This window comes from Macrotis lagotis, chromosome X (genome assembly GCF_037893015.1).
Source record: "Macrotis lagotis isolate mMagLag1 chromosome X, bilby.v1.9.chrom.fasta, whole genome shotgun sequence".
NCBI lineage: Eukaryota > Metazoa > Chordata > Mammalia > Peramelemorphia > Peramelidae > Macrotis > Macrotis lagotis.
In genome coordinates, this window is record NC_133666.1 from 678,089,048 (window position 1) to 678,106,786 (window position 17,739).

Here is a 17,739-nt window from a genome sequence, read left to right on the forward strand (position 1 = left end):
AGCACTGGCCCTAGAGTCAGGAGGACCTGGGTTCAAATCTGACCTCAGACACTTAATAATGACCTAGCTGTGTGGCCTTGGGCAAGCCACTTAACCCCATTGCCTTGCAAAAAAAAAAAAAACCCTAAAAAAAAGTTTAGTGATTGATTATTGATTCATTGAAATTCTGTGGATTTCCTGTACATTTTGGCCCCTGGGGGTAAAAAGCCCCCTTGTCCTTCCCCAGTTACAACCCAAGGAATACTCTATTTTATTTATTAGGTTTGCTTTTTGAGAACAGAATTTCCACCCTATTGTTCTTTCCCCCAGCATCTAGTACAAGCCACTCACAAATTATATTGTTATTGTTCACTTGTGTCAGACTCTTCGGAACTTTATTTGGGCTTTTCTGGAGTGCTTTACCACATCCTTCTCCAACTCGTTTTTACAGATGAAGAAAAGCAAGATAAACAGGGAAAAGTGACTTACCCAGGATCACACAGATAATAGTATCTGAAGCCGGATTAGAATTGGTCTGGCTGATTCCAGGTCTGCCTTGCTATTCTCTATACTACCCAACCACTCATCATTTATTTGCTCATGTTTAACCGATTAATGATAATAAATGTTTATGGAAAGAAAGAATGTCATTGGAGAGAGAGAGAGAGAGAAGCAGTTAGGTGGTTGCAATGGTTAGAGCTCCAGCCCTGGAGTCAGAAGGACCTGAGTTAAAATCCTGCCTCAAACACTTAACAATTGCCTATTTGTGTGACTTTGAGCAAGTCACTTAATCCATTGCCTTAAGTAAATTAAAGAGAGAGAGAGAGAGAGAGAGAGAGAGAGAGAGAGAGAGAGAGAGAGAGAGAGAGAGAAAGGGTTAAATACAAAATTAACAGGCGATAAATTCCATCTTGTAATTTTTTTTTGGGAGGGGGACATGATGTTATAAATCCAAAGCATCTGCATTCTTTGTCTCCTAAACATAAAGTGCTCTCTAATTACTCCTGGATTTACTGGTGATAGGGAGGGAGGGAGAGAGGAAGGGAGTGGGGCTGGAGAAGTGGGTCTTTTTACCTACACCTATTAGAATGTGTCTTCTAGGCAGTTCTGGTCAAAGAAACACAACCCTATGGAACATGATTCATCATTCTGCCACCTTGCAAGTAGAACTCAGCATGGGCCACTTAATACTCGTAAGGAAAAATGAGACAGGGACAGGAGAAGGGGGGAACCGAGGGGGAAATAATAAGGCAGAATTTTCCAGAAATAGGGACAGGAAAGAGAAGGTTTGGTTTGGTTTGGATTTGAAATGATGTTCAATAAGTTGGGGCAGTGAAGATGGTATACTTTGAAAGAACCTCAAATGAGGCTCATTTCCCCAAAAATAAAGTTTCAGGGTCATTCCAATGGGACACATTCATTTTCAGGCCATGATCCAACACAGAGCAAGTTTTTACTCTTCTTGAGTCTCAGTTTCCTTATCTGTAAAATGGAGCTGGTTCTGCCAACCCTAAATCCTTGGATTTTCTGATATTATTTTGAAGAGATAATAATAGATCACATCTGAGTAACCCTTTGAAATTGAGAAGAGTTTTCCTTAAAAGGCAGCCTAGTTCAGTTTGGTGGAAAAGAATCCTGGATTTAGAGAAAGGAAGGGGTCTGGATCCTGGTTATTCTACTTATGACCTATGTGAGACATAGGCAAGTCACCTGAAATCTCTTGGTCTCAGTTGCCTCATTTGTAAAAATGAAAGACTTGGACATGATGACCCTCAAGGTCCCTTCTTGTCCTCTACCTAAGATCGTCCTTCACTCTAATGTGATTCTCCAATACTTCTTTGAAATAATGGTATTCAGAGGAAGGCACCTACAAATATGCCACTTCACAAATAGTATCTCATTTGATCCTCACAACCACCCTAGGGGGAAGGGATCTATTACTATCCCATTTTATAGCTGACAGAACTAACAGAGGTTAAATGACTTAAGTGGTCACTGAACTAGTAAAAGCTGGAGGCTAGATTTGAACTCAGGCCTTACTGTGTCTGGACAGCTAGGTGATGAAATGGATAAAGATTCAGGATCTGGAATCAGTTCAAATATAACTTTAGACATTCACTAGCTGTGTGACCCTGGGCAAGTCACTTTACCCTGTTTGCCTCTGTTTTACCACTGTAAAATGATCCAGAGAAAGAAATGGCAATATCTTTGCCAAGAAAACCCCAAAAAGGGTCACAAAGAGTCTGAAACAATTATAAGACTGAACAACTTCTATTCTCTGATACTCTATTCACCCATAACTGCCTGTTATCATCCCCATTTTATTGATAATGCAGATATTGTGGTATAATAGAAAACATACTTGCTGTGGAGTCTGGAAGACCTGGGTTCAAATCTCACACCTGACACTTCCTAGATGTGTGACTGTAAAATTTATTTAAGGGCTCTGCCCTTCTGAGACAGTTTCTAAGGAATTATTTATCAACTGCTATATTTGTTACAATCTGGAGGTGAAGAGGGGATTCTATAGTGGGAATTCTTTATGCAGAGGAGACTGGGGCCCCTCCTTTTATGTTTCCTATATAATTAAAGGTATTCCAGATGTCTGGAATACAACAAAAGCATCCCTTGGAGGAAAAAATATACACACATACATATATCTTGAAATATTTATATCAACAAAAAAATGACTAAGAGTCATCAGGCAACCACACATACACACACACACACACACACACACACACACACACACAGAGAGAGAGAGAGAGAGAGAGAGAGAGAGAGAGAGAGAGAGAGGAAAATCAACAAAATTTAAAATGAAACATAAAAATAGAAACCCCAGAAATAAAAGATAGACAGAACTGAAAGCAAAATGACTATTGAGAAAACCCAGATTGAGGAAAACCAGATTCAGGGACTTATCCAGGAGTACTGGTCAGCAACTCATTCCATCAATTTATTAAGTGCTAGGATTAAGTGATGGGAATACAAATACAATATAGTCCCTGCCCTCAAGGAGCTTAAAATCTAATGGACAAGGTGGCTAGGTGGCACAGTGGATAGAGCACTGGCTCTGGAGTCAGGAGTACCTGAGTTCAAATCCAACCTCAGATGCTTAATAATGACCTAGCTGTATGGCCTTGGGCAAGCAAGCCTGCAAAAAAAACTAAAAAAAAAATCTAATAGACAAAAGGAAGGTGGTAAAGGGTGTGGCAGGGGAGATGTTAGAAACTAGACTTGGACCCAGTTCTCCCATCATCCAAGGGTTTTTCTCTTGAGTCTATGAATTTGAATATATTTAATATTTGGAAAACTATTCCAATCCAATTGATTTCCTTTGAAATTCTACATATTTTCATTTTGTACACTTAAAAACATGATTCTGAGGAGTCCATTTGCTTCTCCAGACAGTCAGAGAGGACCAGGACACAGTATAAAGTTCAAAACCTCCTGTACCATAATATGATAGCTGCTTAAGTAAAGAGCCTGGAAAAGATGAAAACCGGGGAAACATAATTTCCTATTCATAACTCTGGGTCTATTGTTTCTGGAAAATATGGCAACACAAATGGACAAGTTCAGGGAAGACCCCTTAACACTCTTTAAAATGTTTAACTTAGGGGACAGCTAAGTGAAAAGTGAATAGTGAATAGGGCACAGGTCCTGGAGTTAGAAGGACTTGAGTTCAAATCTGGCCTCAGACACTTAATAATGACCTAGCTGTGTGACCTTGGGCAAGTCACTTAACCCTGGTTGCCTCACCAAAAAAAAAAGTGACTGAACAACAATGACTGAACAACAATTTGTGTAGGAAAGAACTTAGGTCTTGTCCCTTTATTATTTTTTTTAGGTTTTTGCAAGGCAATGGGGTTAAGTGGCTTGCCCAAGGCCACACAGCTAGGTAATTATTAAGTATCTGAGACTGGATTTGAACCCAGGTACTCCTGACTCCAGGGCCAGTGCTTTATCCACTGCCCTTTTATTTTTAATTTTAAAAATTACATCCTGAAGGGGAAGGGAGGATGAAGGTTTTGTGATCTGAGAGAACTTTAGAGGTCACCTAATCCAACCCCTCCTTTTATCGATGAGGACAAATTTTAAGTCAGATTTCTAGTTTTTGAAGCACAATAGTTCAATCAGCACCAGCCAGACTTGCTGACACCCAACAGGTTGAGCTGATCAGAGAGGAGATAGTAAAATGCATGTTCAGATTTTCTGATCAGTTTTCCTCAAGATGACCCCAGAAAGTAGCTCATTTTCTCCCTTTATACCCATTTCTTCACAAATTTTCCCTTCTCCTTGGAAGGCACCCACTTTCCTTTCTCAATTTTCTTTTATTTTTTGCAAGGCAATGGAGTTAAGTGGTTTGCCCAAGGCCACACAGCTAGGTCATTATTAAATGTCTGAGACTGGATTTGAACTCAGGTCCTCCTGACTCCAGAGTCGGTGCTCTATCCATGGCACCACCTAGTTACCCCAGTTTTGTAATTTTCTCAACCACCTGTGGGGAAGGGGGTGGGGAGTAATTTAAGGGAGGGGAAGTCTTAGAAAGTAGTGAATGTGACATGACCAAACATCTCCCCTTGGGGAAAAGCTGAGGGAAGGGCAGGTCCGGAGTTAGAGTAAACAAATATTTCCTTGTCTGATAGGTCATTTCATAATTATGTACGGGTCAAACTCTTTATGGCTCCGGAAGTCAAGAAAATCTGGGCTTCCAGGGTCAAATCAGGCCCAAGGGCCCTCTGAGTGAAGGGGGAACTTTCATTGGGAGGGCAGGAAGTTTGCTAAGTGACAGTGCAGTGTGAAATAACAAGACAGGCCAGGGAACCAAAGAATAGTAACCTGACCTCCCAGCTCAGAGAAGAGGCCTCAAACACACACACACACACACACACACACACACACACACACACACACACACACACACACACACTCACCAACCCAGGAAATTAGCCCAGTGCCAGTTGGGCAGCTGGTAGTAGACTGGAGGTTGGGACTGCCCACTACACAGAGCAGGAGGATCATTGCAAATCTGGGGAAAGGAGGGGAAGGCTGGGGGGGGGTGGGCCCCCCATTTTTGTATCTGACATTCTAAAGTACTGATCCTATCCTCCAGAGAGGGAAAAGTTGTCAAGCCAGTTAGAAGGAAAATAACAGAAGACCATTAAGAGGAGGCAGACGGGGCTGGCTGCCAGATGAGAGGCTTCCACACTGCCAACTGGCCCTCTCTTGCTCATTTTCCTTGTGCAAGGATGGCTGGGGGACTTCTCAGCTCACCCACATCACCTGGGCTGAGTCACCAGTAGGCGTGCTGGAAGCAAAGCAAAAAAATAAAAATAAAAATTCCAGTTAAATGGCAAACAGGATGGGCCAGTTGGGGGCAAGTCAAGCAGTTTGGGGTTTCGCATCTTGACTGACTGGTGGGAAGGTTAGCAGAGAGGGTCTCCCCTGTGTGGAGTTTAGACCCGATTATGGAAGGAATCCAGATTTGTTTGCCTGTATGACCTTGGACAGGTCAGTTCAAAATCCAGTGGGAAGAGTGCTGGCTCTGAAGTCAGAGGCAGAGGATTCTAATTCATATTCCAGCTCCAATGCTGGTGTGACTTTGGGTAGATCACATCATTTCCTGCTGCCTCAGTTTCCTCCCCTGTAAAAGGAAGCATTTGGATTACATGGTTCCTACAGTCTATGAACCATGAATGCTTCTCCCTTTGGGATTCAGCTTCCCCTGTTGTAAAAGATATAAATCATAGGTTCATTGAGATCATTTATCCCTTTTCTAGTTGAAGCACTGAGGTTCATTGAGAAGTCAATCAAGGAATAAGGGGAAGAGCTGGGATTCTATTATTTACCTCTGTAGCTTGGGTTCTCTAGTGTCACAGATAAGAGTGCTGGGTCTGGAGTGAGAAAGACCTGAATTCAAATTCTGTGCCTGAACCCTTTCCTTCAAGCAACAACTAGTCTCATCTTCTGCAAGAATCCTGCCCAGTAGGGGCGGCTAGGTGGCGCAGTGGATAGATAGCGCACTGGCCCTGGAGTCAGGAGTACCTGGGTTCAAATCTGGTCTCAGACACTTAATAATTACCTAGCTGTGTGGCCTTGGGTAAGCCACTTAACCCCGTTTGCCTTGCAAAAAAAACCTAAAAAAACCAAGAATCCTGCCCAGTCTCCCTTAATGTTGGTATCTTCCCTCTTCTAATTATTCAATTTATGCTATCTATAGCCTGTGTTAGCTCCATTTGTACATCGTCTCTCTCATCAGCGTGAGCTCTCTGAGAACAATGACTGGTTTTTGCCTTTCTTTACATCTCCCCACATTTATCTGGCACATAAAAACCCAAGTTAAATCAAGTCGACAAATCCTCTGTGGCAGGCGCCATAATAACTATTGGAGAAACGCTGCTCTTGAGTTGTTTAGGCTGTGTCGAGATGGATTCCATAAAGGAGAGACTGGAAGCGGGGAACTGGGAGAAAGTTACTGTTGTTCAGTCAAGTCAGCATTTTCATGATGCCATTTGTGGTTTCCTTGGCAAAGATACTGGAATGGTACGAATGAGGAAACTGAGTTAAGATTAAAGGACTTCTTTGTCACCTTCTTTGTTTTTCTTGGCAAAGATTGTAGTTTGCCATTTCCTTTTCCAGCTCATTTTACAGATGAGGAAACTGAGGCAAACAAAGTAACTTCTTTGGGACCTTCTTTGTGGTTTTCTTGTCAAAGATACTGGGGTGGTTTGCCATTTCTTTTTCCACTCATTTTATGGATGAGGCAACTGAGGCCAACAGGGTGAAATGACTTGCCTAGGGTCATACAGCTAGTAAGTGTATAAGGCCAGATTTGGACTCAGAAAGATGAGTCTCCCTGTCTCCAGGCCCAGCACGCTAATCACTATTTAATAATACTAACTCCTGTTCCACAGCACAGGAATTCTATACCAAGATTGGCCAAATATTATAAAAAATATTTTGTCTATCATTATTAAATTTTAAAATGTCAAGGACCCGTGAGTGGTAACTCACCCCAATCTCAATCCATCTATAATTTAAAAATCTTAGAGAATTGTTTTCTTCTCAGAGGGGTTAAGCGATTTCCAGGGTCACACAGCTAGGAAGTGACAGAGGTGAGGTCTGAACTCACCTTCCTGACACCAGGTCCAGTAGGCTGTAAACCATATCCTGCTGTGCCTCTGTAAATTAAAAAGATAGCTCCAAATGATTACCATGGTTACTCTGTGGCTGGTTTTCATATATAGGAACGAGGCTGGTAAGGACATTGTCCCTTTGGATTCATGGAGCTAGAAAGACCATTTTTCCAACATCAGGAGGAGATTGGGCTGACCTCTACTGGTCAGCGTTGGCCATCCCTTTGCAAAAGTCATCCATGAATGGACTGTGTCTCAGAAATGAATCACCTCTACAGGGATCTCTGTTAAAAAAAAAATCTTACATCACTATGGTATTATGCATTTACAAGTATCCATGTTCTTCATCTCTTTTGAGCCTTGAAAAAAGGGGAGGGGGTGGCTAGATGGTACAGTGGATAGAGCACCAACCCTGGAGTCAGGAGGACCTGAGTTCAAATCCGGTCTCAGACACTTAAAAATTACCTAGCTGTGTGGCCATGGGCAAGCCACTTAACCCCATTGCCTTGCAAAAACCTAAAAAAAGAAAAAAGAAAAAAAGGGGGAGGGTCCGTGTGATGTACCCCATTTTTCAGAGGAAAAAGTTAGGGATGAAAAAGGTTGAGTCATTTGGATCAATTGCTCAATCCATCCACAAGCTTTTATTTAATATCAACCATGATGGGATACAAAAGTGAAAGAAATTGTTCCTATCTCAATAAACTTAGGGGCCGCTAGGAGGCGCTATAGTGGATAGAGCTCTGAATCTGGAGTCAGGAAGACCTAAGTTCAAATTCAGTCCCAGACATTTCCTAACTATGGGATCCTGGGCAAGTCATTTAATCGTGCTGCCTCAGTTTCCTTCTTTGTAAAATAGATAATAACACCTACCCAAGAAGGTCATGGTGAGGAACAAATGAGATACCACATATATAAAGTATTTCGTAAACCTTAAAAGCACTATATAAATGTTAACTATGAAGTCAAATTCCAGATAAATGGCTCAATAAATATACCAGATGCTCTGTTAAGGGTTGGAAATACCAAGATAAAAATGAGACAGTCCCTTCCCTCAAGGAAGGGGAAGTTAACACCTGAAAGGAAGTTGGAAAGGGGGGGGGGGGAGGCCACAGTGGGGAGTCAGTGAAGCTTCTTGGAGCAATAAAGTGACTTATTAGCATGTCTAATTAACAGCAAGTGGGTGGAGAAGGCCAGAGAGTGAGGTGAGCTGGTGGTGAAGTGAGCACTGTGAGGAAACAGGGGCTAGGGAATGCTTACAAAATGTTGATAAGGGCTAGAGAGGGTATAAGCATTTATAGTGTCTACTATATGAAAGGTTCTGTGGTAAGGGTTTCTTATAAATATCATTTCATTTGATCCTCACAACAATCCCTCATCCCCATCCTAGATTGGAAGAAACTGAGGCAAAGTGGGTTAAATGACTTTCTCAGGGTCCCACAGCAAGTAGGTGTCTGAGGCCGGATTTGAACTTTGGTCTTCCTGATTCCAGGTCTAGTGGTTTAGCCATTTGGACAATTCTAGTAGGAGAAAGGGTGATGGATTCTTCAAGCAGGAAGCTACAGACACAATAAATATCCAGTGACTGGACTGGAGAGCAATTACAACTGAGTCCATGATAAGCATCCCCCACCTTGGTGTTTCCCTTAAACCTTCTTCTAGAGTGCAAGTCATTTAAGCACCACTGTGCCTCAGTTTCCCCATCTCTAAAATTACTGTCTCTGAGATCTCTTCCAGGTCTGGCTGTATGATTTTTATGAATCAGAAAAAGGCTCTTGAAGGAGGGGCAGCCCTTGAAAAAGATCATTCCAGACACAAGGGACAGCCTGTTCACAAAAGAGCAAATGAGACAGACTGGCTTGAGTATGGTGTGAATGAGGGAGGAGCGCCATGTAATCCTCCTGGAAAGTGGGGTTGCAGCCAGATTGCAGAAGGCTCTAAATGGCAAGTAGAAGAGTCTGTATTTTATTTGGGAGGCAATGGGGAAGCAAAGGAGTTTTTGTGAGCCCAGAAGTGACACCATCATTCCTATGCCTTAGGACTATCACTTGGGGAGCTGTGGGAGGAATGGATTAGAGAGAGGAGAGATTGATGGGGCTTTTGAAATAGTTGAGAGAAGGGGTATTGAAGGCCTGGAATAGGATTGTGATGGAAGAAGAAGAGAGAAGAGAACAGATGGGAGATGGGAAAGATGAAGAAGAGGTAGAATCACCAAGATTTGGCAACAGATTGGATATGGGGATGAGAATAAAGAGAAGATGGCTTCTTGGTTTTGAACCTTGGTGACTGGAAAGATGGTGGTATTCTCAGCCAAAGCAAGAAAGAGAGGAGGAGGTGGGCTAGCTGGGCTTAAGGGGAGAACTAATGAGTCCTGTTTGGGATCTTTAAGTTTGATATCCTCAGGTGGAAAAACCAACAAGGACACATCTACAAGGAGGGAATATCCAGTAGTGTCTGCCATTGCTGAAAGGTCAAGCAAGACCGAGAAAGGGCCTTTAGAGTTGGCAATGAAGGGACCACTGATGACCTTGGGTGTCAATGGCTTCAGTCCAGGGATGGGGACAGAAGCCACACTTCTTTATGATTACACAGCTAGTCCCATGCTATATTCATGGTGGGAGCACAGATGTTGTGATGCTGTAAAATATCCATGGTCGTGCTTTCATTGACAGGCGTTTCTTCCAAGAATGCCACCTCTCTCAACTTCTCTGTGACTGAGTAGCAAAGAATGAAAATATTTAGCACAGTGTAGTAGGTCCTAAGAGCACTGGAATGGGAATCAGGGAAACTCATCTTCCTGAGTTCAAATCTGCCTCAGGCATTTACTAGCTGTGTGACCCTGGGCTACTCATTTCACTCTATCTGCCTCAGTTTCTCATTTATAAAATGAACTGGAGGAGGAAATGGAACACTACTGCAGTATCTCTGACAAGAAAACCTCAAATCACAGGGTTGGACACGATTGAAAAAAACAACTGAACCACAACAACTTAGGCCCCAGGAAAAGTAGATAATACATTATTTTTTTCTCATGCAGCTAAGTGGAGCCTGGTGTTAGGAAGACCTGAGTTCACATCTGGTCTCAGATGTGTGACCTTGGACAAGTCATTTGATCCTGTTTCCCTTTGTGTAAAATGAACTGGAGAAGGAAATGGCAAATCAACCCAGTATCTTTGCCAAGAAAATCCCAAATGGTGTCATGAAGAGTTGGCTATGACTTAAATGACTGAACAATAATAACAAAAGAAAATCCCTTAAATTCCTGGGCCTTAATTTTCCCAATTGTAAAATCAGAGGACTAGACTGGATGACCTCTGAGGTCCCTTCGAGCTCAAGATCAGATTTCACATAGGAGGTGATCCATAAGCTGTGCTTTTATTTAGCAAACAGACCCTGAGTACAGAGAGAACAGACAGAAATACAGAGAGTGACAGCATGACATAATGGATTTGGAGTCAGGAAGACCTGGGTTCAAATTCCCCTTGTAATGCTTACTACTGCATATCCTTAGATAAGTCATTTTATTTCTGAGAAGCCCAATTTCCTTCTCTCTAGGGGATGGTAATAGGAACCAGACCAGTACTTTGACTATGCAAAGAAATCACAGTTGAGGACAATCCTTCCATCTATGCCTTCTCTTTGACTTATAGTCTCAGCAACGTGCCTGGAAAATTGAAAGATTAAAGAGGCTCATCCAGAATCTTATATGTCTGAGGCAGGATTTGAACTCAGGTCTCACCAGTTTCCAGGCTGGCTCTCCATCCACTATGGCATGCTGCTTCTCAGAACAGATTAAAGCACAATGAGAATTCACAAGGACAAAGTGATCGGAGAAAGGAATATTTTGCTACTAATATATTATGTGATCTTGGGAGGAACATGTCTTCTCAGCCTTCATTTCAGTGACAAATGTTAGTAACAGATAAAATTGTCTGGAAACTGTTTTCTTCCAAAAGAGCTCGGTTAAATTATGGCTTATAATAACATGAACAGTATAATGAGAAGTCACAGACTTCCCCAGACATCCACTCCAAGGCTTCTGCAATGGTGTTTAGGTGATCCTGGGATTGTCTTGGCTTTACCCAGGCAGTACGAGGATAACGGCCTTCTGAAGGGCTTCAAGTTTAGGTCAGAAATGGATTGTGTGAAAGATCTGGAGCAGGGAAGGACATTAGAACTATCTTTAGTCTGACTCCTTCAATTTATAGATGAGGAAACTGAGGCCTAGGGTCCAGGTCCATAGACTATTACTATTGCATTCTTATTGGCTGACCTCTGGGCTATGTCTACACAGGATAGATGTGGCTAGGTTGTGTGGTTAGGTCAAGGTATAATTTTCTAGTCTAATGAGGCCCTATGAAGGAGTTAGGAAATTGAATCTGGGGTATTGGTTAGGATTCCATCAGTGCCCTTGGGGAATCAACCTTGTTTTAAATCTCTGTCATAGGGTCAGCTAGGTGGAGTAGTGAATAGGGTCCTGGTGCTAGAGTCAGGAGACATTTAATACATATTAGTTGTGTGACCCTGAGCAAGTCACTTAACCGTGATTTACTTGACTAAAAAAAAAAAACCCAAAACAAAACTTCCCCAAAACCTCTGTCATAAAGAGAGATCGATTAAGAAACAGCCAAAAAATGAAACTTGTTCTTGCATGTAGCTGGGGTAAAAATTAATTTTTTTAAAACAGCAAAAAAAGTTCAGTGGAAACATAAGAGTTGGAGGGCAATAATTGAAATATATATATATATATATGTATGTATGAGTGGGGGGCAATAATTTAAAGACATATATATACAAACATATATATATATATAGGCAGCCAGGTGGTGCTGTGGATAGAACCCCAGCCCTGGAGGCAGAAAGACCTGAGTTCAAATTCGACCTCAGACATTTAATAATTACCCAGCTGTGTACCTTAGGCCCCATTTAGCCCCTTTGTCTTGCCAAAAGCTAACCAAAAAAAAAAAAAAAAGACATATAGACAAGAGACATTACCGATGTCCTCTGACTATCATTTTAGTTAATAGAAGACAGTCCCCTGTCCTTTTGTATCTTAATTTCATTACAGAATGTTAAAACTAAAGGGTCTTTAGAGATGATCAAGTTTAATAGCCTCACTTCTCACAGAGGAGGCCTCTGAGGTTCAGAGAGTTAAAACAACTTGCCCAAGGTCACACAGCTAGTAGCTGGCAGAAGAAAAGAATTGCCACCCAGGTCTTAGGACTCCAAGAGCAGTCATCCCTGTACGGCTCCTTCTCTCCACTGATGGCCTAGGAGGTTTCAGTTGAATGTGGACCTGTTTGCATTCCAAGTAACCCCTGGGTACAGTAGGGTGACCTTCTTCCTCAAATGAAATGTTTCTAATGACGTGGAGAAATGAGGCTAACCATTTGTTTTTTTCCATCACAGCTGCACTCAAAGCAGACACCCACAGCAGAGAGAAAACAACCTTTTTTACTCCTCCTGCCTGCGACCCGGAAAAATGACAGAACAGATGTTTCTAAATTGTGTATAAAAATAAACAAACAAATAAATAAATGGCTCCCCGGCTGGACCCCACATGCCAAATCCCAGCCTGGAGTGCATTTTTATGGCCACGTTGTAAACCCTTGAAATGAGGGGGCTTACAATGGAAACAGCTGCTTCCCCATAATGGGTAACAACTCTGGATGGCAGAGAGCAGGGGATCCCAGTGCAGTGGGGCTCACATAGCCTAATGAGGGGGGGTGGATCCTCAGCCGGCAGAATCACAGTCTTTGTCTGCCTTTCCATGAATCTGTCCTCAGGGATCTGGGCTCCCGTGCCCAGCCGAACCCTTTGCCTTGAAGATTGAACATTAAACTAGCTACAAGCTGATTGAGGGAGCAGCAGGGAGAGAATCTGCCATAGCACATCTTTGCTTCTTCCCCAAACTGATGATGTTTGTCCTCATTCTCTTCCTAACTGATGGCTGAATTCAGTTTCTCTCTTGTCCCTTTAGGGGTGAGCCTTGTTTGAGCTTTATAAGATTTGTCTATAGGTCCTTGTTCTAGTCCCATAATCCTCAGAGCTCTGGGGTCGTCCCATCCAGCCTAAATGACAGCATCCCAGAGAAGAGGACCGCCGGCATCTGCATGAAGCCTGACATCAAGGGGCAACTCACTGCCTTCTGAAAGGTAGTGATGTCATGATGACCATGACATCAGGGAGACGATGCTGTGACAAACAAGTGAATTGGATTTGATTGAGGGGGTCCCTGTGCTAAATCACCAGCCTCACCTCTGCCTGGAAATGGCCCTGGATGTGAGGCAATAAGGATTAAGTAACTTGCTCAAGGTCACACAGCTGGTAAGTGTCCAATGACTGAGACCAGATTTGAACTCAGGTCCTCATGAATCCAAGGACGGTGCACCATCTAGCTGCCCTAAATTATTGCAATAACCTTTTCCTTGATTGGGCAGTTACATGGTACAGTGGATAGAGTCCTGGACTTGGAATCAGGAAGACTCATCATCCTCAGATACTTGCTGACTGGGTGACCCTCAGCACCCTGATTGCCTCAGTTTCCTCATCTGTAAAATGAATTGTAGGAGAAAATGGCAAACCATTCCAGTACCTTTTATTTTTTTTTTAGGTTTTTTTTGCAAGACAATGGAGTTAAGTGGCTTGCCCAAGGCCACACAGCTAGGTAATTATTAAGTGTCTGATGCCGAATTTGAACTCAGGTACTCCTGACTCCGGGGCTGGTGCTCTTTCCACTGTACCACCTAGTCGCCCCACCCCCACTCCAGTATATTTGCCAAGAAAACTCCAAGTGGAATCATATCTGAACAAGAACTTTCCTGATAGGTCTCCCTGCCTACCTTTTCCCTCCTCTGCTATCCATCTTCTACTCAGTTGCTAAAATGATGGAAGAAGAGGAAAAGAATTTATTCATCATATATTTATTCATCATATATTTTCAACATATAGTGTTCACAACCACTGTGGGTTTATTGTTTCTTAATCAATTCTCCTTTCTAATAGAGGTTTTGGGGTTTTTAGATTCTTGTTTGGGATTTTTTTTGTCAAGGAAATTAGAGTATAGTGACTTACCCAGTGTCACAGTTTATCAGTGCTTGAGTGTTTGAGCCTGGATTTGAACTCCAAGCCCAGCACTCTATGTATCTGAAATTTTCTTGGCAAAAGCCTGACCAGATCTCTCTTTCCCCTTCCTCCCTGCTCCCCTACAGTGTTTCCTTATTCACTCTAGGATAAAATCTCCTCTGATGGGTATTTATTTAGAACCTTCCACTATCTGGCTCCAAACAACCCTTTCATATCACTTCCCTGCACTCTCGGCTCCAGCCAATCTGGAGTGCCTCCAGCACTCTGGAGACAAATATTCCATTTCCCCCCTGTGCCTTTGGCCAAGTCATTTCCCCTCATGACTGGAATTATTTTTCTCCTTCTGTTCATTTCTTGGAATCTGTGGTTACTAAGCTCAGCTCCCTCCTTCATGAGGTCTTTCTTGTTCCTCCCAGTGGTTGATGTTCTCCCCCATCCACAATATGTGACTTAGGTACTTAGTCTCTATACCACTGTTGCTCCCCCATTCCCCACCAGTAGAATGCAAGCTCCCTGAGGGAAGGAGCTATTTCATTTGTATTTACGTACGATTCACTCAGCATAGTACATTCTATCCACTCCTCTTGTATCTTCCCAATAGTTCCCTTCAGCAGTCTTAAGGAGGGTTGGCCAATCCATCTTCTTTCTGGATACAACTAGAAACTGGAAGCAGAGTAGGATGATACGCTTTAAGAAGACTCTCTTTTGAAGATTCCCCAAAGGGATTCTGGGTTGAAATCCCAAAATTCTCTCCTCAAAGAGGGCCTGGCTGAGAACTGAATCCCTCGCCTCTGGCCAACTCCACTCCAACCATCACAAAGGGTAGGACATTCCTCCTCACCTGTAAGGGGACAGTCCACAGTACTGGCCTTCAGGACAGGCTCTCTTCCTAAATGATGGTTGGATTCACTTTCCCTCTTGTCCCTTTAGGGGTGAACCTTGTTTGAGCTTTATAAGATTGTCTATAGATCCATGTTTTAAGTTCTTTAATCCTCAGAGCTCTGGGGTCGTCCCATCCAGCCTAAATGACAGCATCCCAGAGAAGAGGGCAGCTGGCATCTGCATGAAGCCTGACATCAAGGGGCAACTCACTGCCTTCTGAAAGTCCCCAGGGACCATGGAGCACACATTCCTCCAGGGTGGGGATGTGTGACCTTGGACAAGCTAAGTTACTAGGTGATTCAGTAGAAAGGATATTGGACCCAAAGTCAAGAAGGCCTGCATTTTTATCCTGCCTCAGTTACATACTAGCTATCTGAACCTAGCCAAGACCCTTTACTGTTCTGTGCCTTAGTTTCCCCATCTGTAAAATGAGGATTATAATACCTCACAGAAATTAGGAAGATCAAATCAGATAACACATGGAAAGAGGTTTTAAATCTTAAAATACTGTCATCATCATTAATATTGTTATTTTTGTTATTCCAACTGGACACAGCTCTAATTCTTAGCATATTTCTTCTAGACGATGGGTCAAAGTCTGTCTCTTTACAATTTTTTTACCCACTGTTCCTAGTCCTTTCCTATAGGGAGTCCTAAAGGCTAATTCTAAAGACAGCGAATATTCTTTAGAATTCCCAGGTTTCATGTGCATACAAGCCGTAGGTCACAAGGCTTCCCTGTCCATTCTCCACATACATCTCAGTGAGTATTCTGCTACTTCACCCTGACAGAGGGAGAAGTGACTTTAGAACTGGGGATGTCAGATCTGGGAGGGGGCTTAGAACAGGGGATGCCAGAACTGAAGGGGCCTTAGAACAGGGGATGTCAGAGCTGGAGGCAGGGGAGACTTAGAACACTAATCTGTTGTGTTATACTGTGTTTTCTTTTTAAGTTGAATGTTCATGGATTGGATCAAGTAGATGCTAAGACTAAGTTTTTCCAACTATCAAATTCTATGATTTGGTAAATGAACTGCCCTTGTTCATGCAGGTAAAATTTGAACTCAGTTCTTTCTGCCTCCACATCCAAAATTTGATCTATTATACCACAAGGCCCATGGATGGGACTTCACCCAATCAATCAATCAACAAACAAGACTTTATTAATTTATTATTCTACAATGCACCATGTCCTGAGGATTCAGGCTAAAAAAACTAGACTCTGCTTTCTAGAAGCTTACAACCGTGGTACTGTTCCTTTCCCATGCAATTTGGAAGGGAGTCAGATAACATATTCTATCAAGGGGAGATAACTTCTATATTTATATATTTAAAGGGGAGATGGAAGAAGAGGGAGAGAGAAAGAGAGAGACATATAGAGAACAGAGAGAGCAGAGAGAAATATTGAAGAAAGAGAAAAGAAAGAGGGAGAGAGGGGAAAGATAAATAGATGATAGATTGAGAAATGGAAAGATAGAGATGTTTATTTACATATCCACATGCTTGTGCAATGCATATTTACACATAGAAATCTATATATATATATATATCTATATACATGGTGTATGTATTTATACACTTATATATGCATATTTATGCATATCTTGCAAATATACCTCAGAAGTCATTGAGTCCTGATTTGGCCCTCTTGATTTGTGGAATTTTAAATTTTTCAATAGGTTTCTTATTTTTATAATAGTAATAATTTATAATAACATTATAATAATATATGTAATATAATATTATAATATAATAATAATTATTATTATTTATCCCTCCAAGACTTTCCTACAAGTTCATTTTTTAACTAGATTCATGTGTACAAAGAATGTTGGAAGGAAAGAGATGGCCAAGGTTTGCTTTGCTCTGGGACCACGAGACAGGCCTTGCCTATGACTGCCTAATGAAAAGTGTCTCAGGAAAGAGAAGTCTCTGTGGTACCCAGGTGTGGATTGGGCAGAACTCATAGTATTTGACCCTGATCTTCAGGAACCTTGAGAGCAGTGGGCAGTCTTGAGATCTCCCTGGAGCCAGAGGGTCAGTGGCTTCTCTGTTCTATCCTCTCCCCATCCCCCACAGGGAGAAACCCCAGTTTATGGTATATATGAGCCTAGTCTAGCTTTCTCAGATTAAGCCAAGGATTTATTGGTCCTTATGTTACTAAATAAACAGACTTTTCCAAAGTTTTAAAAAGCGTGTGCTGCTCACTGATCAGCAAAAAGATTCAATTCCAGATAGAGCCCCATGAGGAAAGTCTTGTGAGTTGTTTACCTTCAAACAGACGCCTTAATTGGGGGATGTAGCCGAGCTTAGCGTGTCTGCGAGTGGAATAAGGAGTATTAGTTTCATATTTCTAGCCCTGGGTCTGCTGATGATTCAGTCTTAGTAAGAAGCTGCTTGGATGCCTTGGGGTTTTTTTTCTCATCTGTAAAATGGGACGATACAATGACTTTATCACTTCCCTTTAGGTAATGATCAATTCAGGTTTTTCTATATTTTCTTTCAGAAAAGAAAAAATATGATGATGGTGATGATGATGATGATGATGATGACTGATGATAACTAGCATTTACATAGTACCCAAAGATCTAGAGAGCCCTTCACATATGTTACATCACATATGAGGTCTCAACAACCTTGGAAGGTAGGGACTGTTG